This window comes from Rhinatrema bivittatum, chromosome 3 (genome assembly GCF_901001135.1).
Source record: "Rhinatrema bivittatum chromosome 3, aRhiBiv1.1, whole genome shotgun sequence".
Classification (NCBI taxonomy): domain Eukaryota; kingdom Metazoa; phylum Chordata; class Amphibia; order Gymnophiona; family Rhinatrematidae; genus Rhinatrema; species Rhinatrema bivittatum.
The window spans coordinates 402,342,033-402,366,296 of record NC_042617.1 but is presented as its reverse complement, the minus strand read 5'-3'; positions in this window follow the sequence as shown (position 1 = coordinate 402,366,296).

Below are 24,264 nucleotides of genomic sequence, written 5' to 3'. Positions count from 1 at the left end.
GTTATTTTTCCCTATATGCATCACCTTGCACTTATCAACATTAAATTTCATCTGCCATTAGGATGCCCAATTTTCCAGTCTCACAAGGTCTTCCTGCAATTTATCACAATCTGCTTGTGATTTTACTACTCTGAACAATTATGTGTCATCTGCAAATTTGATTTCTTTCCAGATCATTTATAAATACATTGAAAAGTAAGGGTCCCAATACAGATCCCTGAGGCACTCCACTGCCCACTCCCTGTGATGCAGAGACACCCACTCTTTCAAATGACACAAGTACAAAATGCCTTCTCTGTATTAAAAAATGAAGAACTCTGACAATGGAGATTGAAGTGCTATCTGAACGGAAAGAAGAAACCCAATGGACAAAGAAATCCCATAACACAAGCAATAACCATTAGGAAAATCTACTTGTGCTGTGAAACTCAGTCATCAAAATCACTAATTTTGGAATACTTTTCAAGGATAACACTATAGTTAAATGCCTTCCAGGATCTTTAGCTGATAACAATGCAAATCAGAGAGTCAATGCAATCAAAGAAAAAAAATAAGGACTCTGCATTTGACATTATCATCGATCTGAGAACCAGCAACCTTGCTAGAAACAGCTCCAAGTGGAACAAGGAGATTTCCAGACTTTGGGAAACAGATTGAGCACACGGTGAAGACTATTGCCCTTTTTATTTCCTTTCCATGAAGTGTTTCATGTTCATGGAAAGGGGAAAGAGATGCTAAGCAATATAACTTTAATGTATGGCTTAGATCCTGGTGTAAGCAAGAATGTTTTGGATATGTTGGGGACTGAGGCCATGCAAGTTGTTACTACCTGTGGGAAGGACACCCCACAGGTCTGCACCATCGGGAGGTGAGGTCAGAGACAGTGGAGAGCTCTAGGTGAGGCAATAGAGAGGTTCTGAGGCACCAGGATAGGATACCCATGAGAGTAGACTGGAGGCAATACCTGGGTAGCGACCCTGAGGGAAGGAATGCCAGACAGACCACAGAGTAGGGGGCAATAGGCTTGACCAATCAGGAGGTACTCCAGAGGGCAACCCTGAAGGGAGGATCTGCACAGTGTAGGATGATGATGTAATGCCGTAGGCCAGCCCACAGGACTGGGAAGCCCAAGATGAGCCTCTAGTGATGACGTAGCACCACCCCGAGGAGTGGAGAAGTGTAGGCAGTCCCAAATTCATTCGTAGGCGCAACCCTGAGGAGCGGGGAAGGGCGCAATTCCCAGGGAAGCCGGAAAGCGCTACCCCGAGGACTGGGGAAACTCTGGCAATTACTGTAATATGAAAGCACGGTCCCGAAGAGTGGGAGGCACAGCCAGTCTTGTTCAGGATGCGGGCACAACCTAAGGAGCAGGGAAGTAGATATCACGGATAGTTGAGGTGTCCTAGAGGTAGTCCCAAGGAACGGGAGGCCTTGCTGGTTAGAACCCAGGAGATGCAGAGCCAGCCCGAGGAGTGGGGTAGGCAAGGAAATCGAGTCCCCTAGAGCATGCACTGGCTCCCGAGGAGTGGGTACCAGATGAGTTCAAATCCAAGGCATGAAGCGCAGTCTCAGGAACACGTAGCAGTAGTCGAAGATGTACGGAACTTGTTGCCAAGTCGGCTAACTGAGGGAGAAGGTGGCGTTTAAATACACTGGTCTGATGATGTCATCAACTCAAGATCCCCCCGAAGTCATGTCGAGGAGGCTTGAAAGGAGGGCCCGGTGTCACATGCACATGCGCCTGTGAAGGCCCAAAGTTGAGGAAGATGCGACGACGTCCAGGCTGCCATGAGGATTCCTGGGGAACGTGGCGGTGAAAGCTGGCCCGAGCCACGAGCAGCCCCGGGGAGGGCAGAAGAGCAGTGCAGGAAGTAAGTACACGTGGTTGCAGTCAGTTGCAACTGACGGTCATAACATTATCCCCCCCCCTTAAGGCCCCCCTCAGGGTTTTGGGTTTGTGAGGGTGCTTGGCATGGAACTGTCAAATGAGATCCTTGTCCAGGATATTGGCCATGGGCTCCCAGCTGTTTTCTTCAGGCCCAAAGCCCTCTCATGATGGGAGGTACACCCATCTCCTGCCATGTTCCCTGATGTTCAAGATGTCTTGGAGTTGATAGGTGACATCAGCCTCGGAGAATAGTGGTACGGGATCCGGTGGTTTCTTTGAAAATCCAGAGAGAATCAGAGGCTTCAGCAGAGAAACATGAAACACATTGTGAATTTTGAGTGAGGAGGGCAACTGAAGTTGGTAGGTAACAGGGCCCAGGAAGGCGTAATACAGGAATGGGGCCAATATACCTAGGAGCAAAGCATGTTGAAGTCAGTTTGAGGTGAATGAACTTAGTGCTAAGCCACACATTATCTCCAGGTTGAAACTGGGGTGCTGAGCGATGGTGAGCATCGAAGGCCCTTTTTGATCTCTGGGCAGTGTTTTCGAGCAGCTGTTGGGTATTACGCCACAGTTGGTGTAATTCTTGAGCAATCACCTGTGCTGCCAGAGAGGCTACAGACAGCAGGAGAGGAAGTGGTGGTAAAAGTTGGCGCCCATAAACCAACTAGAAAGGAGACGAACCGGTGGACATGGACACATGAGAATTTAATACAAACTCCGCCCAAGGCAGAAGGTTGGCCCAGTTGTCCTGCCACTGATTCATGTAGGCTTGAAGGAATTGTTTCAGAGTCCTATTGGTCCTCTCAGTTTTGGCCGTTGGCTTGAGGGTGGTAGGCCAAAGTGAAGTCTAAGGAAATATCCAACTTCTTGCAAAGAGATTTCCAGAAACATGCAGTAAATTGAATACCAAGGTCAGAGAGAATATGTTTGGGGAGACCGTGGAGATGAAACACATGCCAAAAAAACTAGTTTGGCCAGCTAGGGCACTGTTGTGAGGCCAGGTAAAGCCACAAAGTGTGCCATCTTAGAGAAGCGATCGACAGTGACCCATATGGTGTTCTTCCCACTGGAAATGGGCAGGTCCACTATAAAATCAGTGGCGATATGGGTCCAAGGTTCGCTCAGAACAGGGAGTGGCTGCAAGAGCCCCCAGGGCTTTCCAGGTGGAGTCTTATGATGAGCGCATGTAGGACGGGATTCGACATAGGCTTGGGTGTCCTTCCGAATAGTGGGCCACCAATAGTAGCGTAGAAGGGTGGAAAGAGACCTGGCCTGACCTGGGTGTCCTGAGGTCAGAGTCTCGAGGGCCCACTGCAGCACCTTCTGTTGTAGTGGGCGAGGAACCACTGTATTTCCTGGAGGCACTGGATAGGTGGCTAACAGAATGACCCTAGCAGGATCTATGATGTGCCGCAGTGAATCAGGAACATCCTCGGTGACGAATGACCACGAGAGGGCATCAGCACAACCATTTTTATTGACAGGATGGCAACGCAATATGAACTTGAATTGTGTGAAGAAGAGGGACCAGCGGGTCTGGCGGTGGTTTAGATGCTAAGCCTGATGCAGATACTCCAAATTTGTATGATCCGTGTATATGGTAATCTGGTGCTGTGCCCCTTCAAGCTACGGTCGCCATTCCTCAAACGCCAACTTGATGGTCAGCAGTTCTTTGTCTCTGATGGCATAATTGCATTTCGCTGGCATAAATCGTTGAGAAAAGAAAGAACAGGGGTACAGCGTATGACTAGTTCAGTACTGACTTAATACGGCTCAAACGCTGACATCGGAGGCATCGACCTCAACCACAAATGGTCACGTATGATCCAGATGACAGAGACAGGTTTCCTTAAGGAAGGTGGCCTTCAGATTCTGAAAAGCCATCATAGCTTCGGGTGTCCATTGAGAGGGATTGGCCCCCTTACGAGTCATGGCTTTGAGTGGTGCAGTCAGAGTGGAGTAATGGTGGATAAAAGAGTGTTAGTAATTGGTAAAGCCAAGGAAAGTCTGGAGGGCCTTAAGGCCTTTAGGCTGAGGCCAATCATGGATGCTCTTCAGTTTTTGAGGGTCCATACAAAACCCCTGGCTAGATACCACATAGCCCAGGAAAGGGATGGTCTCCTGTTCGAACGAACACTTTTCAAGCTTAGAGAATAGCTGATTCTCCCGCAGCCACTGTAGAACTTGAGAAACATCCTGGCAATGACTTTCAAGATCTTGTGAAAAAACTAGTATATCAACAAGATATACGACTACACACTGGTATAGCATATTTCTAAAAACCTCATTCATCAAGTTTGAAATACCGTGGGAACATGACACAACACAAACGGCATTACTAGGTATTCAAAGTGTCCGTCGCGGGTGTTAAAGGCGGTTTTATACTCGTCACCCTCACGGATCCGGATTAAGTTATAGGCCCCGCGGAGGTCTAACTTTGAGAAGATCTTAGCTCCTTGAAGCCTGTTGAAGAGCTCCAAGATAAGTGGCAGTGGGGTGTGATCCTTGAGGGTTATTTCATTTAAGCCACAGTAGTTGATCTAGGGGTGCAGGGAGCCTTCTTTTTTCTCTACGAAGAAGAACCTTGCACCTGCAGGGGACTTGGAGGACCGAATGACTCCCCTTGGCCAGGTTTTCTCGAATGTATTCTGACCTGGCTTGGGTCTCCGTCTGTGAGAGAGGGTAGATTCTGCCCCATGGGGGCTCCAAAAGGTAGTAAGTTGATTGCTCAGTCATATGAGAGATGTGGAGGTAATATATCCGCAGCCTTCTTAGAGAACACATCGGAGAAGGATGCATTTTGCGGCAGAAGGCAGGAAAGAGTGGTTGTGGTTACCATACAGGGCAGTGGTGAAACGGGTTCCAGGCAATTCTTTTGACAAGCAGGGCCCCAACGAGAGAGCTGTAAGGTGGCCCAGTCGAAGTGTGGGGTGTGCTGTTGAGGCCAAAGTAGTCCCAATACTACAGGGTGGATGGCCTTGTCTAAGATGTGGAATGAGATGGTCTCCACATGTAAGGTTCCAGTGAGTAGTTGGATGGGAGCTGTAGTGTGGGTAACTTCACCAGAAAGAGGTTCCCCATGAATTGAAGACAGAAGTAGAGGTACCGGAGACCGGATAGTAGGGTTCCGTAGATGTTCCATGAGCTGCTTTAAAATGAAGTTCCCACCGTCCCTGGAGCCCACCAGTGCCAAGGTGTAGAAATCTTGATTGTCCATCTTTATTGATATGGGAATGGTCAGTGGAGGAGATAGCAAAGTTAGGCCTAGGAGAAGTCCTTCATCAGATCCCAGGCCCGGAATTTTCCCGGACAGCCTGGACACGAGGCAATAGCATGGCCTGGCTGGCCGTAGTACAAGCAGACTGCTGTCTATGATGATGTTATTTTGGTGAAAGTCTACTTCTACCCATCTGCATGGGTTCCTCTTCTGCTTGATTCAGCATTGGGATCAGTGTAGGAGAAGATGAGCATCTCACTCGGGATGGTCCTGGTGCAGCCTTCCAGGATGCTCTGGACTCCAGAGAGCATTCTTGAAGTCAACAGTCGATGCGCCCAGTAAGGTCAATCAGAGAGTCCAAATAAGAGGGCAATTCACGGGCTGCCAGCCCATCTTTAATCGGAGGACTCAGCCCTTCCTATGGACTATAAGCAGTCGGCATCCTAATGTAATTCCAACACAAGGGTGCAGAATTCAATGACATAGTCCGTTAAAGGGCGAGAGCCTTGCTGAAGACGCAGAAGGGATCAACCATTCACGGCTCATTGAGCAGGGTGTTCAAAGATGGATTGAAACAGAGCCATGAATACTAAAAGGTCCTGGAGGACCGGGTCTGCTCGCTCCCAGAGAGGTGACGCCCAGACCAAGGCCTTACCATTCAAAAGGGCCAGGATGTATGTGGTCTTGGTGATCACATCTTGGAAGTAAGCAGGTTGCAGGCAGAAATGCATATTACATTAGTTTAGGAACCCCCAGCACAGGAGAGGATTCCCAGAATAGCATGGTGGTGCCGGCAAGGGCACAGTCATCCGAGGAGCCGGTAAAGAGGTAGAGATATTGAGCTTGATAGACGTGGTTGTGGCAGTCACAGTAGCATCTAGACGAGAGCTTAGGTTGTCGATGGCGGCAGCCAAAGACTCTAAGACTTTTGGCTGTTTGCTGATCCTTTGCACCAGGCCACGGATGGCCTGGAGGGCCGAGACTTCTGCCGGGTCCATGGACTTGAAAATCTGTTATGATTTGTGGGTATGTGGGCCCTTGGCCTGAGATGCAAGTTGTTACTACCTGTGGGAAGGACCCCCCACAGGTCTGCACCATCAGGAGGTGAGGTCAGAGACAGTGGAGAGCTCTGGGTAAGGCAATAGAGATGTTCTACGGCACCAGGAGAGAACCCCCATGAGAGTATACTGGAGGCAATACCTGGGCAGGGTCCCCGAGGGAAGGAATGCCAGACAGACTGCAGAGCAGGGGTATGAGGCTTGACCAATCAGGAGGTACTCCGGAGGATCTGCATAGCGTAGGATGATGATGTAATGCCATAGACCAGCCCACAGGACAGGGAAGCCTGAGATGAGCCTCTAGTGATGACATAGCACCACCCCGAGGAGGGTGGAAGTGTAGGCAGCGCCAATATCATTCGTAGGCATAACCCCGAGGAGTGGGGAAGCGTGCAAGTCCCAGGGAAGCCGGAGAGTGCTACCCTGAGGAGTGGGGGAGCTCTGGCAATCACTTTAATATGAAAGCGCAGTCCCAAGGAGTGGGAGGCGCAGCCAGTCCTGTTCAGGATGCAGGCACAACCCCGAGAAGTGGGGAAGTCCCTTAGTAGATCTCACGGATAGTTAAGGTGTCCCAGAGTTAGTCCCGAGGAATGAGAAGCCTTGCCGGTTAGAACCCAGGAGATGCAGAGTCAGCCCGAGGAGCAGGGTAGGCAAGGATAACAAGTTCCCTAGTGCATGCCCTGGCCCCTGAGGAGTGGTTACCAGATAGGGTTCAAATCCAAGGCACGAAGCGTAGTCTCAGGAACACATAGCAGTATTCAAAAATGTACAGAATTTGTTGCCAAGTCAGCTAGCTGAGGGCGAAGGTGGAGTTTAAATACACCGGTCGATGTCATCAACCGGAGATGCCCCCAAGGTTCCCGCCAAGGAGGCTTGAAAGGAGGGCCTGGTGGCATGCACGCACGCTTAGGAAGACCCGAAGTCGAGGAAGATGGTGGTGGCATACAGGCCGCCATGAGGAGTCCCGGGGAACGCAGTGGTGAAAGCTGGCCCAAGCCAGGGGAAGGCAGGAGAGCAGTGCAGGAAGTAAGTACACACGATCTATGACTGACGGTCATAACAAAGGCTCAATGTCTGTGAAAGGCTGTATGTCTGTGAAAGGAATAAGATCCTAAGTGAAAAATTCAAATCATGCCATAAGGCATTTAAACTAGAGAAAGGGAGTAGCAGAAGGAAATTGGAATTTTGCCCCCAAGAACTCCAAGAAGTGGGTGAAGAAATTAACAAAAATCAGCTGAACAGAGCAGAAAAGATGTCCATGAAGAGAAGCAAGCTGAGGGAGATAAGTTGGAAAGCTTTGAGTACAAATGCTCATAATCTGTACAATAAAATCCCAGATTCGCAAGCTCTAATAGTGGAGGCAGATTTGGATATTGTTATTATTACAGATACAGGGTTCACTGAGTTTCATGATTGGGATATGGCCATCCCAAGCTATAAATTATTAAGGAAGGGTAGAAAGGTTATGAAAGGGGGAGGATTAGCTCTATGTCAAAAACAATTTTCAAGCAACTGTAATGCAAGGCAAGATTGTCCTAAAAAAAGAAGTTGGTGCTTCCATTTACATCAATATGGTCTACAGGCCTCCGACTCAAACAGAATAATTGGACAGTGATATGGTCAAAGACATCCAAAAGGTGGGAAAGAAGAGAAAAGTGTTGCTTGTTGGAGATTTTAATCTGTCAGATGTAGATTGGAGTATCCCTTCTGCAGAATCTACAATAAGTAGAGAGATGGTGATGCCCTTCAAGAGGCTCTGGTTATACAAATGGTAATGGAACCCACGAGGAAGGGTGTGATGCTTGACCTAGTGCTCACAAATGGGGATAATGTCTTTAATGTCCATGTAGGTCCCCACCTCAGCACCAGTGATCATCAGATGGAATGGTTTGATATCACAAATTAAATTCAGAGAAGTCACGCTAAGTCCTGAGCTTTTAGTTTCAAAAATATAGATTTTTTCAAAATGGGGATGTTCCTGGAGAAAGAACTAGGACTGAGAGAAAATGATTGAGGTGGAACAAAAGTGGGCCAAATAAAAGGAGCTATTAAAAAAGCAACAAATCTATACATTAGAAAAGTAAATAAAATAAGAAGAAAGAGAAACAGATCTGATTCTCAAAGGAGGTGGCTGAAAAAATAAAGACAAAAAGACCAGCATTCAGGAAGTATAAAGGATCCCAAAAAGAAGAACACGGTGAAGAATACCTGGTGAAACTGAGGGAGATGAAGAAAGAAATCAGGAAAGCAAAAGATCAGGGGGGAAGAAAGGATTGCCAAAGAGGTAAACCTGAGGTGACAAAACATTTTTCAGATATATCAGAGAAAGAAGGGAGGCCCAAAGGGATGTAATGAAATTGAAAGGTGATGAAGAGAGAAACGAAGAAATCGCAAATATATTAAACAAATATTTCAGTTTGGTATTCACTAAAGAAGACCCTGGCCAGAATTTCTTTTTTGGGTGGACACAAGGTTCTCATGGGTGGACTATAGGCATGCAGGTCTGAGACCTACTGGTTGTATTCTTATTGATAAATAATGCCATATACTGCACCCTACAATGGCTTTATGCATCATGCATGAAACTTTAAAATATTTAACCTCAATTATTTCAAGTACTTAGCAGCATTAAAAATTCCTTATTAATCTGTATTAATTTGTTGTATATTTATTTCAGTTTATAAATACACAAGTATATCATGTAAAAAGCAAAGAAAATGATCAGATCCAATCAATGATGTTACAAAACAAAAATGAATGTATTATTTCATGAGTCCTCTTTCCAGAAAGCCAGGAATCATCATAACTACAATACAATATCATTAATCATCAGAACAGGTGCAGAGCAGAGCTAGGACAATTCACATTACAACTAACATGAAAAAAAACCATTCAAATTCTGGTGTCACCTCAGCAAAAAATATCCCTCTACTGCTATTTTGTGAAGTAACACAATCTCCTGTAAAGAAAGAGATTTCTAGAAACTTGCCATACCATACAGTCATAGCACTGACTCTCAGAATTCAAATAATAGCAACTTTAAAAAAAGCAACAATGCAATTCTAGACCAGGCCTTAGAACATTAATACATCACCTACTGGAATAACAGAAAAGCTGGACTACTACAGAGAAACTATATGCGAGCAGAAATACTGCACTTCAGTCACAAACACACAGGCAAAACAGAGACCGACCTTTACCTAATATAGAAATAAGAGACTCAAATTAGAAACATGCAGATAAAACCAAAACAGAAAGCCTGAGAAACTAGAATCTGGAATACTGAAGGAAGAGCAAAATACAAAAATCTAAGAAATGCACATTTCCAAAGATGGCATATTCAAATTGCTAAAATCTCAAAATATTATTTGTTTACCTTTGTTTTCTGATCTTGAATATTTCTAATCAGTTGGTCTTGGTCTCTTTTTACCATTTTTCCCTTGTCGCTCATTTCCTAGTTCCTTTTCAGTGTCTCTCTCTTCTACTACTGTTTTCTTCCCTTCCTCCCTCATACCCACAAATACACTTTCTCTCACAAACACCCTCACACACACAAGCTCTCATTCTCATATGCTCTCACACACATACACAAGCTCTCACTCTTTCACCCCCCCCCCCTTTCCCCAGGCTCCCATTCTTATGCACATACAGACTCACACCCAGGCTCCAATTCTTATACACACAGAAATGCACACCCAGGTACCCATTCTCACCCACAATCACACATTCAAACTCCCATTCTCACCCACACATACACACATTCAAACTCCCATTCATCCACCCACAAAGGCTCTCACACAGATGCACACACACATGTATACACATAGGATCACACACACATGCACACACAAACAACCACACACAGGCTCTTACTCATTCACACTACATACAAGCTCACATACATCAAGGTGTCCAGTTATCATCAGGCCATGGTGAGGTGAGGTCTACCACGGCCCCGAGGGCCTCCTGTTATCTTCAGGCTGTATTGCTCAGTAATATTTCTGCTTGGGAGGGAGGGAGCGGAAGCTGTACATGGGCCTGAACAGTTTCTGCTCCCTCCCCCCCCCCACCTTCAAAGCAGGAAGATCAGTGGGCTGTATGGCAGCAGGCAAGGCTGCAGGCCACCGGCTGGTTAGGCTTCCCCGTGGCCTGCGGCCTCTCCGACTGTGCTGGCCCACAGCCACTCCGGGTGTGCCATGCATGGCCTTGTAGCTCCAGCTCTCCTCTTCGCTGACGCGGGGATGGGATCCTGTGACAGCCTTGTAGCTCTTGTGCTCCATCAGGGCCCTCCAACATTAATTGTATCTGTGTCCAACAAATGTGTGGTGGTGCTTTACTTCCTCTCCCCTTCACACTCACTGTTAGGTGCTATGGGAAATCAGCGGGAAGAGGAAGCCATTTGGGACCTGATGCTGGTACTGCTCTTTCTTCTCCTCCCTTGTGTCTCCCAGTTCTGATACAGCTCAGAGCCGCTGCTTCATGCTCTCAACATGAACTGGCTGGTTCTGTGAGGGCTGACTGTAGAAATTAGTTGATGACACCTCACTAGCACTGGCTCTCTTTTCATGGACACATCACCAGACTTCTTAACTGCCCCAGGGAGTGCCTGCCACTTCACTTTCCTGTTGCTGAACATTACTGCTCTCCTCTTGAAGCAGCGCTCAGCCATGGGAAACCTGTCATTGACTCCTTCAGTTGTTGCTTCAGGCTTTTCCCTGCTCTTCAGCTCCCAGGCCTCCTCCAGTCCCTTTGGGGTGTGCACCTTTCTCCGGACCACCCTGCCTAGAGGCTCAGGTAATTTTTTCCACTTTCTTTACATACCCTGTTTACAACATTGGCATGGGATAAACTGTGGATCTCTAAAAGCTAACTGGAGAAATGAAGGAAACGGGGCATGGAAGTAACCCGCATGGAATAGCAGCTACTTCCTCTAACAGAAAGCTGGGAGATTACTACCCTTAACCAAATAGCATTCATCATTTTGATGCAACTGCAACATCACTCTCCATTTCAATGGAGGGGGGTGGAGGGATTAGGAATCAGACAACAGCCAATGCTAGACCCTGACTCTTATGGCCCAGGGAGCTGATACACTGACATTAGGGATAAAGTGCAGGATTGTTTCTACGGCCAAGTCCAAAAGCAAAGCATATTCAAGCAGCATTGTCTAAAATAACAAGAAGGCTGCTCACCCTGTAAAAAAATGTTGTTAGCTGAAATTTTGTTTTGGGTTTGACAGTACTTGGTTTTGATTGTTAATATTACTATCCTTAACATAAGGATGGTGGATAAGCTGCATGGAATGGTACTTACTACCATTAATAGAAGGCATGGGGTTAACCTGTATGGAGCGGAAGCTACTATTCTTAACAGGAGGCATGGGTGTCATCTTCATAGAGCGGCAGTTACTACCATAAGAAACTTGCTAGGCAGACTGGACGGATCTTTTGATCTTTTTCTGCTGCTGTTACTATGTTACTATGCAAAAAAGAAGTGGTCTAGGGGTGTTCTGGAGTGGGGACAAGGTGTACTTGTGGAAGCTATTATTTTATAAGGGATGTTCATGTATAACTTATCTAACTTATTCATGCAATTTTATACCTGGTAACTAGCACAATTGATATCAGACGTCTTTTGGCTGCAGTTTTTGGGTGGGAGGTCTGGGTGAACTGGTGGGGGTTAAGAATGAAGTGTTAGAAAGTCTAGTTCAACTGGAGATGGCCTGAGTGAACTAGCAGAATTATTAGTGAACTGGTGATTTCAAATATTCATGCAAGAAAGCATTAGTATGCGTGCACATTATAAAATACCTGGTTTATGCATGTGTTATTTTTTTACATACCTAAAATATACACATATATGTTTATAAAATAGGTAGAAAAAGGAAGCACTTTCATTGCAGTGAAAATATATGCGCATAGTGAAACATACATGTTTATATTTGGAGCATAAGTATCCAATATTTTATGAAGTGTACAATTCCCGCTATGCAGTTTATAAAATACTAGGATAAATCTCTACATGTTTACTTATGCACAAACATACAGAATCCCAAATAGGCTTGAAAGCTTTCCTCTATGTGCATGCTTTTAATAAATATGAACCCATAATGATTTCCAAATAATTCTGTTTTCCCAACAGCTTTATTTGCATTGCTTTCTTTGGATTCATGAAAAAAGTGTACACTTCTACCATTTCAAATTTTCTAATGAGCAGAAAACAATATTGTACATTTCACATGCTTCTTCCTCATAGCTTCATATATTGTGCTGAATTGAATATTAACCATCAAATAAGTTCATTTTAAAATGTTTTCTCTGATTCTGAAATGTAAGCACCCAAATTTAAAAATGCAGGATGTAGTAGACCAAGGAAGCTTCTAGATCAGAATTGCATGCTGTTTCCACAGTTGCAGTTAACAACTTTAATTAGATTTCTGTGAATATTTCAAGTGCCTACTCTTCCACATTTTTCTGTAAAACCTAGGATTCTCACATTATTTCTGTTGATTCTATTGTCGTGGTCATCTAGCATTGCCTTTTGTATTTCCAGTTCTTTTTTTTTTTTTTTAATTTACTAATCTGGTTTTCTTGGAGTTTGATTTGATCTTCTGTGCCTCCCACTCTTCTCTTCACTGCCTCCATACAACAGATATGGCAGATTGCTTAATGCTCTGCAGGATTTCTAAGAAATTTGCACTACAGGGATTGGAGCTCAGAGATTGTGCTTTCTACTCTTATGTCACCATCTAATGATTTCCTAAGCATTTATTTTTAATGACTGTAATTAGGAGACTCCTCCTGTCCCTGATTTATTTTCTAATCCCCATAAGACAACAGAGTGACGATTGTAAGGAAATAGCTTAGCACAATTAGAACAATTTCTTTCCAACAATTGCCGTGAAGAAAATGCAGTGGTGATTGTTATACCCTTTCTTTCTTCATATGAGTTTATTTTGCTCAGTAATACACATAATATAATATTAATAAAAGAAGTGTAAGGGGTTGAACAGACTTGGTAGAAAATTAAAAAAAAAATCCAATGGTAGGTCAACCATAGATTACAGTTTATTCTTGCCTTCTAAGTAGGATGAACTTTGCCCAGCATCTGTTTACTCAGAATTAATAAACCTAAAGCAGTGGTTGTCAAACTGTTAATAGAAACCATCTGGCTATAATGGGTTTGAGGATATCCACATGTATTTACATGTGCAGTCTCTGCTGTATACAAATATGTGTCATACTTATTAATGAGGTATCCTGAAAACAAGACTGTGTGGGTGGTCCATGAGCGCTGGGTTGAGAATCACTGTCCTAAGGTCTGCATATTGTAAAATATTGGTAGTACATCATTATCATAGAAAAGAAGACGATTTGCCTTCACAGTTCAAACCTGCAGGTTAAACAGCATTCCAAGAAAAAAATCCATTCCTACTCTAGCCATGACAGATGATGCACCAAGCTGCCACCTCCCATCGTTCATGGCTAGAGAAGATATGTTTGGGTTTTTTTCTTTGAATACAGTTCAAATTGCAGAATTGAACTAAGGCGTTGAATGATCTTCTTTACTGTGATAATGGTTCAGAGCAGATATTTTGCATCATGCAGATCTTTATGGGCTAAAATTATTTGACTCCCAAATTTTTTTAAATCAGTGCCCATAGAGCAAAATAACATTTGAATGTAGATGATTGGTGAGCTTTTATCATCAAATGCTGTCTTCCCAGCATTTTGTCTTTTCACCTGCCTGGAATTTGCTGAGGAGGCTGGAACTGTTTCATACTATTTAAATGGGGATCTTGCAACAGGAACTCTCAGCTCTTTGAAGTAGTCCTACTCCTACATCCTTAGAAGCAGTCTTGTCATTGCTGAAGCTCAGCTGGGTGGCGATAAAAAAGCAACTATATGAAGTTAAGTATTGGATAACCCTGTTTAGCCCAATATTCAATGTTATCCAATTATATAAGTTAGCCAGATAAGACTTATATATCAGGCCCAAAATGGAATGTATTTTAGGAACAGTCAAATTATTTAGGAAGCATTGTGGGCCACTGCCAGGTATAGGATGTTTTAAAAATACTAAATATATTCATATTAATTTTTATCTAATCCATTTTTGGGGATTATTGATCAAGTGAGTCTATTCTAGATCTTTTAGCACCACATTACTTTCCAATGGGCAGTCTTACAAATTCATGACCCCTTGTCAGAAATTCTACTAGAAGTATTTAGTCAATGTTATTTATTGTATAATCATCATCCTTTATGATATAAGCTTTTTTTTTGGGGGGTGGGGGCATGTTTCAAATTAAAATAACAAGTTACAAGTGAATCAAACGATTCAGAATCATACAAATGCTGGTTGCAATGAACTTTCTTATTCAGCGCTACTTACCAGATAGCTAGCATCTTATCCAGCTAAGTGGCGGCCGCTGAATATCCAATTATGTTTAGCAGCCACAACCTAGCCAGATTAGCCACTTATTTGGCTAAGTAGATAGCCAGATATTTAATTGGTGGGCAATGGACATAACAGGACAGCACAACTTAAATGAATAACTTTAATAATAAATAATTACGGCTAATTCCAGACTCCACAGCAAATGATCCTGTGACACACTGATGGGCTTCTTTCGTGCAGTGGGGAAACATCATGTGCGGCAATGTTTTCACCACACGCAATGTTTTCCCACTGCACGATGATTCTTTCAGTGTTTTATTGCGGTGCACGATATTTGCCACTTTTTGGAGATAGTCCCAGACAGCCTGTTGAGAGAGAGAGAGAGAGAGAGAGAGAGAGAGAGCGAGTGCCCTACTATAGTGCCTATGCCCTACATAGGTATTTGAATCCCTATGGGAGGGCTACCTACACACTGGGGGTGGGGATTAGGTATGAGCGTCGGGGGTTGGGGGCCACTTTTGCATTCCACATGAGACCTACGGACAGAACAGTGGTCTCTAGTGCAGATTTGCTGGCCATCGGAGTGAGGACGCTCACACCAAGAAGTGGTTTGGGCAACGTTCTCTCTACCTAGCTTGATGGACACTCTACCTGGGCAACAACATGCTAGGTGGAGAGAATGTTGGCCAAATCTCCGCTTGGAGTGAGCGTCCTCACTCTGACGGCCAGCAAATCTGCACTAGAGACCACTGTTCTGTCCGTAGGTCTCATGTGGAATGCAAAAGTGGCCCCCAACCCCCGACGCTCATACCTAATCCCCACCCCGAGTTAGTAGGTGGCCCTCCCATAGGGATTCAAATACCTATGTAGGGCATAGGCACTATAGTAAGGTTCTCTCTCTCTCTCTCTCTCTCTCTCTCTCTCTCTCTCTCTCTCTCTCTCTCTCTCTCTCTCTCTCTCTCTCTCTCTCTCTCTCTCTCTCTCTCCATAACTTGGAGTTGTAGTTAAAATCCGTGATAGCAGCCGTGCTAACACTGCAGTTGTTTCGCCGCACACGATACACAGGTTCCTGCTTTACATATACTCTGCCCCCTGAATACTAATTTGCATTTGCGAATCACGTTAACAGCTGTTAACGTGAATTTATCGCACGCGGTAAAGTGCTTTGAAAATGAGGCCCCATGTCTCCTTTTTATAGCGGGCACTATTTTTGCTATAAATATAGCATTTCGATAAATCTAGGGGTTAGCTGGATAAGTAGCACTTTATTTTGAGACTTGTCTAACAAATGTAATTCTATATTCATGCATATCTATTGTGGTGTTGCAGCCAGTGGGTGGTGGTGTTTCTGCTTGCTTCTAATATACAGGAACTGTTAAAGTTTACTAGGCTGTGGACTACAAGTAGGGGGAGTGTTGTGGAGTGAGTTCCTCATCTGCAGCTTCAACATAATACTTACAAAACTTCCCACTCCAATTGCCTAACCCCTTTAGATAGACCTAAGAGATACTCTCTTATACAGAAAAGAAAAAAAAATCAATGTTTAATATAAGCTTTTATAATTTCAGAAATCTAGTTTCCAGGAGGGTTAAACCAATTACAAATGTATAACCAAAACATCTTCAGTGCTTATAATCAAGACCTTTCACTAGTAAGCCCTGTTTCCTACCATCAGAATTTCACCTTGGTATCCAGAACCTATATGAAGAAATTTTTAGGATGAAAAACTGGTGACATTTTTGATTACCTGATCTTTACAGCTCTGCCAACTACAGGCAACTTCTTAATAATTCCTAATTATTCTTCCCAGCTTTAACTACCTGTGAACACGCTGAGGTAGATCTTAAAAAATTACACACGTGCGTACTTTTGTTTCCGCAACCGGCGCAAACAAAAGTACGCTGGATTTTATAAGATACGCGCGTATCTTATAAAATACAGGGTCGGCGCATGCAAGGCTGCGCAAAATCGGCAGCCTGCGAGTGCCGAGCCACGAAGCCTGCCTCCATTGCCTCTGAGGCCGCTCTGAAATTGGAGCGCAAGTTACGTCTGCTTGAGGCAGGCGTAACTTGCGCGCGCCGCCTCGGCATCGCCCAGCACAGGCTGCAGTGCCAGGGGACTCGGAAGCGCCCTCCCGGTCCACCCCCGAACCGTCACCACGCCCCCGGACCTGCCCCGGACTGCCCCCTGACCCCAGACACGCCCCCGGACACACCCCGGCCTGCCAACATGCCCCCAGACATGTCCTCTCCTGCCCCTTTTTTTATGCAAAATAGGCACGCCGGCGCGTGCAGGGCTTTTAAAATCTACCCCCTCCAGTTTAAATTGGATTGACAAGTACCAGTATCCAAAGCTTTTGTTACTTCAACTGCTAGTGGTGCTTAAACAAACAATCTTAACCACTATGGGCCAGATTTTCAATAGGCTCATCGATGCTCGTAAAGCCCCGGGATGCGTGTAAGTCCTGGGGCTTGTAAAAAGTGGTGGAGGGGTGGGGATGGGCGTGGCCTGGGAGGGATCAGGGAAGGCAGTGTGGCTTGGTGTGGGCTCAGTGTGTGGAAGGTGCACAATTGTGCATCCCCTTGCACGCGCATGTTATAAAATTGGGGGTACATGTGTGGGCGCCGGGTGGTACTCACACATGTACTCCCACGCGCAGGTTTGAAAACCTACCCCTAAGTGTTCTTCCCCTCATTTAAGACCTACAGAGGAATAGTTAACAGAGGCAGACATCTGATTAACCTGGCTCCTCAACCACTCTAATATGGGACTGACTTTTTAGCAGTTTAAAGTTTACAGGGAATCAATTAATGCAGCCAAACATTAAGAACATAAGAATATGCCATACTGGGTCAGACCAAGGGTCCATCAAGCCCAGCATCCTGTTTCCAACAATGGCCAATCCAGGCCATAAGAACCCGGCAAGTTCCCAAAAACTAAGTCTATCCCATGTTACCGTTGCTAGTAATAGCAGTGGCTATATTCTAAGTCAACTTAATTAATAGCAGGTAATGGACTACTCCGAGAACTTATCCAATCCTTTTCAAACCATTCTCTGACCCAATTTCTATACCAGGAATCATTTTTCTAGGAACCTATTGTTTATATTGAATCTATTGGTGCAGAAAAACATTCAAGCAGTTTCTGCAACTCAATTTCAAACTGATTCTAAACAAGGAATCACTTTCCCAATAGCTTAAAGTTTACAGAGAATTAATAACTACACATAAATTTACCAGTGGTTCCCAAAACCAAAATACTTAACGCAGGAAAGCATTAGACACATTCTCCTATATCTTATTCCCTTTTTACTAAAATAAATGAGATACAGAAGCAGACAACTCTATCAACTCTGTGTGAGAGCTCTGCCTGAGGATAGCTCTCCTTCTGTCTCAGCCTCTCTTTTTGTGGGTTTCTGTAGCAGGATTGCTACTGGCTCTGGATATAGTTCAAGGTGGGACTGGAACCTTGAACTATGACCTTGAACTATGACCTATGACCTCCCTGTACCCCTGTATTCTGTAACTCTTGAATATCTTGTACACTTGCAACTTTCACCCATGACCCCTTGCTATCCCGTAAATCTTGTATATTTTGTATATTTACATTTTAGTTAACTTTTGTTACTGCTCCTTTCGCCTCTCTCCTTCTCTTTAGTTTTGGGGTCCTCTTCTTCAACCCCCCACTCCCAGTTCTCCCCTCCCCCTGTTATTTGTATTTTCCACCTTTTTGTTATTATGTAAACCGATATGATGTGTATTTTAATGTCGGTCTATAAAAGCAGTTAAATAAATAAATAGGATTCTTTTGCCAGGGACAGTCCCTCATTTATGGCACCTGGCCAGCAATTATAGGACTAACAACAACCCCCTTCCTTATCTTCACAAATCATTAGACACTATTGTTATTGACCATCATAATAGGCATCATTGTGCGGTGATATACAGCCATTGTCACTCTGCCTTATATTTAATCATAGGTCAGTCCATGATTTGATAACAAAATTCTTTTTTGATTTTTTTGTGCTTCTGTGCTTCTCTCATATTCTCTCACATTGCTAAATCTCCACATTGCTTGAAAGTTGGGGCATGAACATCATGGTTGGTTGACAGCAAAGGAAAAACGTATAATGATGATGAATGGTGACATGAAGATAAGTGTATTTAATTATGTATGCTGATATCTGGAGAAATAATATATAGTGTATAACATGATATCATTTTAACTACATGGGTGAGAGAAGCACAGAAGCACAAAAAATCAAAAAAGAATTTTGTTATCAAATCATGGACTGACCTATGATTAAATATAAGGCAGAGTGACAATGGCTGTATATCACCTCACAATGATGCCTATTATGATGGTCAATAACAATAGCATCTAATCATTTGTGAAGATAAGGAAGGGGGTTGTTGTTAGTTGGATTAATTATTGCTAGACCTTTTCCACCATATAACTTGATCATTCTGAGCGCAGTAATAGTGATTTTACAGCAATTATAGGAAATCTCTTTTTATGCTTTCTCAGAGACTGGGTACCAGGGATTCTGGAAATTGTAGTCCCTATTGGCAGCCATCTTAGCTTTTATTTACTTTGACAGATAGCTAGATCCTGTCTAAAAGTACATTATTTGCAGAGGGACTATCATAAATACTATGAATCTATCACACTATGATTACATACAAATGTAGCAGGATAGATTTATGTGTATCTTATAACCCATGCTTATATGATATGTGTGGGTTATAAAACAGTAGGTAGATAAGCTCACGGCCTTATATGCATGGATATAGGCGCAAGTGCAATTCTTTTATACTCCCTATGCCTAAATTTGGAAGCATATTTTTACTACATCCCTAAATTTTGGTGCCTAAAACTGGCAGCTACTGGGGCAGACACAGAGTGGGCAAAATAAATGTACGTGCTTAGTAATGAGTTTCAAAATGAGGCATCTTCCGGAGGTGCCTAAATCTAGGCAGAAGAATTGCAGTCCTACATTTAGGTACCTATGTTTAGGAAGATTTGCAGGGAATTCCTTTAATTCCTAAATTTAACTTAAAATCCACTTTAATGCTACTACTTATTTTTATAGCTCTACTAGATGTATGGAGTTTTGCAAAAATATATATAAGAGTCACTGCTCCATAGAGCTCACATAAATTTTATTTAATTGCAGAGTATATTTTCAAATTTGACCTATTTTCTGTTAATATCAGAGAGGCATGCTACATAATTATATTTCTTCCTCAGGGACTCAGCTTTCCTGAACTCTTATTTAAAATTTGTTGTGAAAAGGGTTCCTGGTCTGGCATGTGTCAAACTAGTCACAGCTGGCAAGAGTCTGACTGGAGCCAGTTTTATTTTTTATATCTGTCCTTTAAAGGGCCAGTTCAAAATAATGAAAAACAATGAAACACAACTGAGACATGCAGAAGTATTCAAGACCCCAAATGATCTCTTGGGCATAAGCCACAAAGGATGATATGTCATAGGCAGTAAACTATGCAAAGAATAGCAGAACTCTACTAATTCAAAACTATCTTTATAAAAAGTATTTAATCTTCTAAAAGAGTGGAATGAGATCAGCACTCCTAATATTGAAATTCTGGCAACAGGGTTAATGGCTCAATGTGTCATTATTTCTCAAACTCGTAAAAATTATTTTTCTGCACTCATCTTATTTTTACAGAAATATTCCATAATTTTAAATCCATAGTACAAATTGTTCTACACCTTGAGAGACATGCCATATGAGATGGCAGGAAAACAAAAGGAAAGAGGGGTAGAAAAAATATGGAGACTTTATTTGCTTAAATATTCATGCATATAGAACACAATGAGAAATAATTGCACATAGTATTATAGGGAGAAAAGCTTGACCACCAGATAAGGTGAAAGGAATTATTACTCCCAGAAGATATGTGTTCACTCAGAGAAAACAGGTTTCCTGTCTAACTAGCCAAAGTCCAGACATCACCTGTCTTATTAAATCCTGAATGAAGTTGACAAAAATAATTCATTTGCACTCTGAATGTTTACTAACCTGTCTATATCAATGTGATATTGTAGCCATACGGTAAAAGACAATACTGTCAAGGATAAGACCATGACTTACAAATGATGAACCCAAAGAAGCAACCACAAATATTTTTAAAAATAAATGCTGAATTTGAAAATAATGGCCACCAATCTAATTTTAAATGATAAGTAATAAAGAAATAGAATAGTTTAAATAGGACCAAACCAGTCTCTTTTTTAACTGGCAATGTATATGCTATTTTGCCATTTTGCAGAGCTAAAATAACTTAGCCTTATTGAATGTCTCCAAATTTATTTATACATATGGCATACATCTTCCTATTACACTTCCTGTTCTTCTTCAGCGTGTACTTTACATTTTTTTCCTGTTTCTTTTGAAAGTAAATCAAGTTACTTCTGTTATCCTGTTTTTCTTACTTTCTAAGTTGTTTTTTTTTCCATAATACTTATTATTTAAGGAAACAATGTAATCCTTATGTTAATGGAAGATCCCAGTAAAGGCCTGTGAAGATACTCCTAATAGATATGGTATGTAGGGAGAATCACCAGGTGTATGTAAAAAAAAAAAAAAAGGTCTATGGTTTATCAGAGAGAAATTATCAAGGATGCTGGAGTGAAGAGACTTAACCAGAGCCATGTGCTGGTTAGAAGCTTAATAGCTCCCTGACCTGGCTGCTAACAGTTGCTTGGGATTATAGAATCCCTTTTTTGGCAAAATATTTGGTATTGCGTTCAATGCCTAGAATCAGGAAACAAGATTACTGGGAGAAATTTCCCAGAGGACTGGCTAATCTACAACAGCCTATGCTGAAATACCCCTCTCAAGTAATCTCATTGCATGTAAGCTAAACTAACTTCTTTACTAGAACTTTTGCCACCATTGAAGATAAGCTAAAATGGTTTGGGGTGGATTTTAAAAGGGTTATGCGTGTAATATACGCGTGTAACCCTTTAAAAACCCTCCTGCGCGCGCCAAGCCTATTTTGCATAGGATTGGCAACACGCACAAGCCCTGGGACATGCGTATGTCCTGTGGCTTGAAAAAATGGGTGGGGTGTGGGCATGGCCAGAGGCCTCGCCATGGCCGCTGGGCCCAGGGATCGCGTGCCGGCACTCGGTTGGCGCGCACAACCTACGCCTGCCCAAAGACAGGCGTAAATAATAAAACAAGGGTGGGGGGGATTTAGATAGGGCTGGGGGGGTTAGATAGGGGAAGGGAGGGGAATGTGGGGGGGGGCAGAAGGAAAGTTCTCTCCAAGGCCGCTCCGATTTCGGAGCGGCCTTGGAAAGAACGGGGAAAGCCATCAGGGCTCCCCTGGGCTCGGCACGCACAAGGTGCACAAGTGTGCATCCCTTTGCGCGCGCCGACCCCAGATTTTATAACATGTACGCAGCTGTGCGCGCATGTTATAAAACCGGGCATAGATTTGTGAGCACTGGGTTGCGCGCACAAATCTACTCCCATGAGTAGGTTACAAAATCTGGCCCTTTATGTTTAAGCACCAGCAAGCACTATAACTGTGCAGAAGCTGAACTAGCTGCAACAATTCACTTTTTCCACTGTTGAAATTAAAATTAAAGAGCCTTAAGAGAAGTTGAAAACTGTGATATTTAGGGGTGGATTTTAAAAGGGTTATGCATGTAAATCCTCAAGATTTACGTCTGTAACCGCTCCTGCGCGCACTGAGCCTATTTTGTATATCCTGGCAATGCACGCAAAGCCCCGGGACGCGCATATGTCCCGGGGCTTTGAGAAACAGGTGGGATGGGGGTGTGGCGTGGGCTGGGCACCAGTCCGGGGGCAGGGCCCCGGGGGGGGGGGGGGGGGGGCAGGACTGAGTCCTCCAGCACAGCGGCCATTTGCTGCTGTGCCAGGGGATTGCGCCAGGAGCCGGCCTGTGCACGCAAGTTACGCCTGCCAGAAGGGGGGGATTTAGATAGGACTGGGGGGTGGGTTAGATAGGGGAAGGTGATGGAAGGTGGGGGGGCTGAAGGAAAGTTCCCTCCAAGGCCGAGCGGCCTTGGAGGGAACGGGGAAAGCCACTGGGGCTCCCTTAGGGCTCAGCGTATGCAAGGTGTGTTAGTGTGCACCCCCTTGTGCACGCCGACCCCAGATTTTATAACATGTGCATGTTAAAAATCGGATGTACATTTATGCATGCCGGGTAGCGCGCACAAATGTAGGCCACGCGCATAGGGGCGGATTTTCAGAGCCCTGCTCGCCTAAATCCGCCCAAAACCGGGCGGATTTAGGCGAGCAGGGCCCTGCGCGCCGGTGAGCCTATTTTACATAGGCCTACCGGCGCGCAGAGCCCCAGGACTCGCGTAAGTCCCGGGGTTCTCCGAGGGGGGGCGTGTCGGGGGGCGGGCCCGGTCGTCGCGGCATTTCGGGGGCGTGTCAACAGCGTTTTGGGGGCGGGTACGGGGGCGTGGCTATGGCCCGGGGCGGTCCGGGGGCGTGGTCGCACCCTCCGTACCCGCCCCCAGGTCGCGGCCTGGCGCGCAGGAGGCCCGCTCGCGCGCGGGGATTTACTTCTCCCTCCGGGAGGCGTAAATCCCCGGAGAAAGGTAAGGGGGGGTGTAGACAGGGCCGGGCGGGCGGGTTAGGTAGAGGAAGGGAGGGGAAGGTGAGGGGAGGGCGTTAGAGGATTCCCTCCAAGGCCGCTCCGATTTCGGAGCGGCCTTGGAGGGAACGGGGGGTAGGCTGCGCGGCTTGGCGCGCGCCGGCTATACAAAATCGATAGCCTTGCGCGCGCCGATCCAGGTTTTTAGCAGATACGCGCGGCTCCGCGCGTATCTACTAAAATCCAGCGTACTTTTGTTTGCGCCTGGAGCGCAAACAAAAGTAGGCCTATTCGCGGAGTCTGAAAATCCGCCCCATAGGTTTTAAAATCTGCCCCTTATTGTTTTGGATGAAGATAACAAAGTAAAATTGGTGAAGTGTAAATAGAGCAGACCTGCTTAGAACCAATGGGGCGGATTTTAAAAGGCCTGCACACGTAAATCCTTCCGGATTTACACGCACAGGGCCCTCGCGCGCCGGCGTGCCTATTTTGCATAGGCCGCCGGCGCGCGTAAAGCCCCGGGATGCAAGTACGTCCCGGGGCTTTGGAAAAGGGGCGGGGAGGGGGCGTGTCGGGGGTGTTCCCGAAACGACGCGGCATTTCGGGGGTGTGCCACGGCATTTAAGGGGCGGGCCCGGGGGAGTAGTGCCGGCCTGTGGGCATGGTTGAGGCCTCCGGACCAGCCCCCGGGACCGGAACACGGAGCAGGGCTGCCGGCCGGCACGCACAAAGTTAGGGGGGGCTTTAGATAGGGCCGGGGGGGGGGTGGGTTGGGTAGGGGAAGATGGAGGAAGGGAGAAGGAAAGTTCCCTCCGAGGCCGCTCCAAAATCGGAGCGGCCTCGGAGGGAACAGGCAGCTCGCGCTGGGCTCGGCGCGCGCAGGTTGCACAAATGTGCACCCCCTTGCGCGCGCCGACCCCTGATTTTATAAGATACGCACGTATCTTATAAAATCCAGCATACTTTTGTTCACGCCTGGTGCGCGAACAAAAGTACGTGATCCCATATTTTTTTAAGATCTACCCCAATTTGAATAGCCATGTTTGCTTGTTTGATCATTCCATCAGTTGAACCCAACACAGAGATTAATATAGA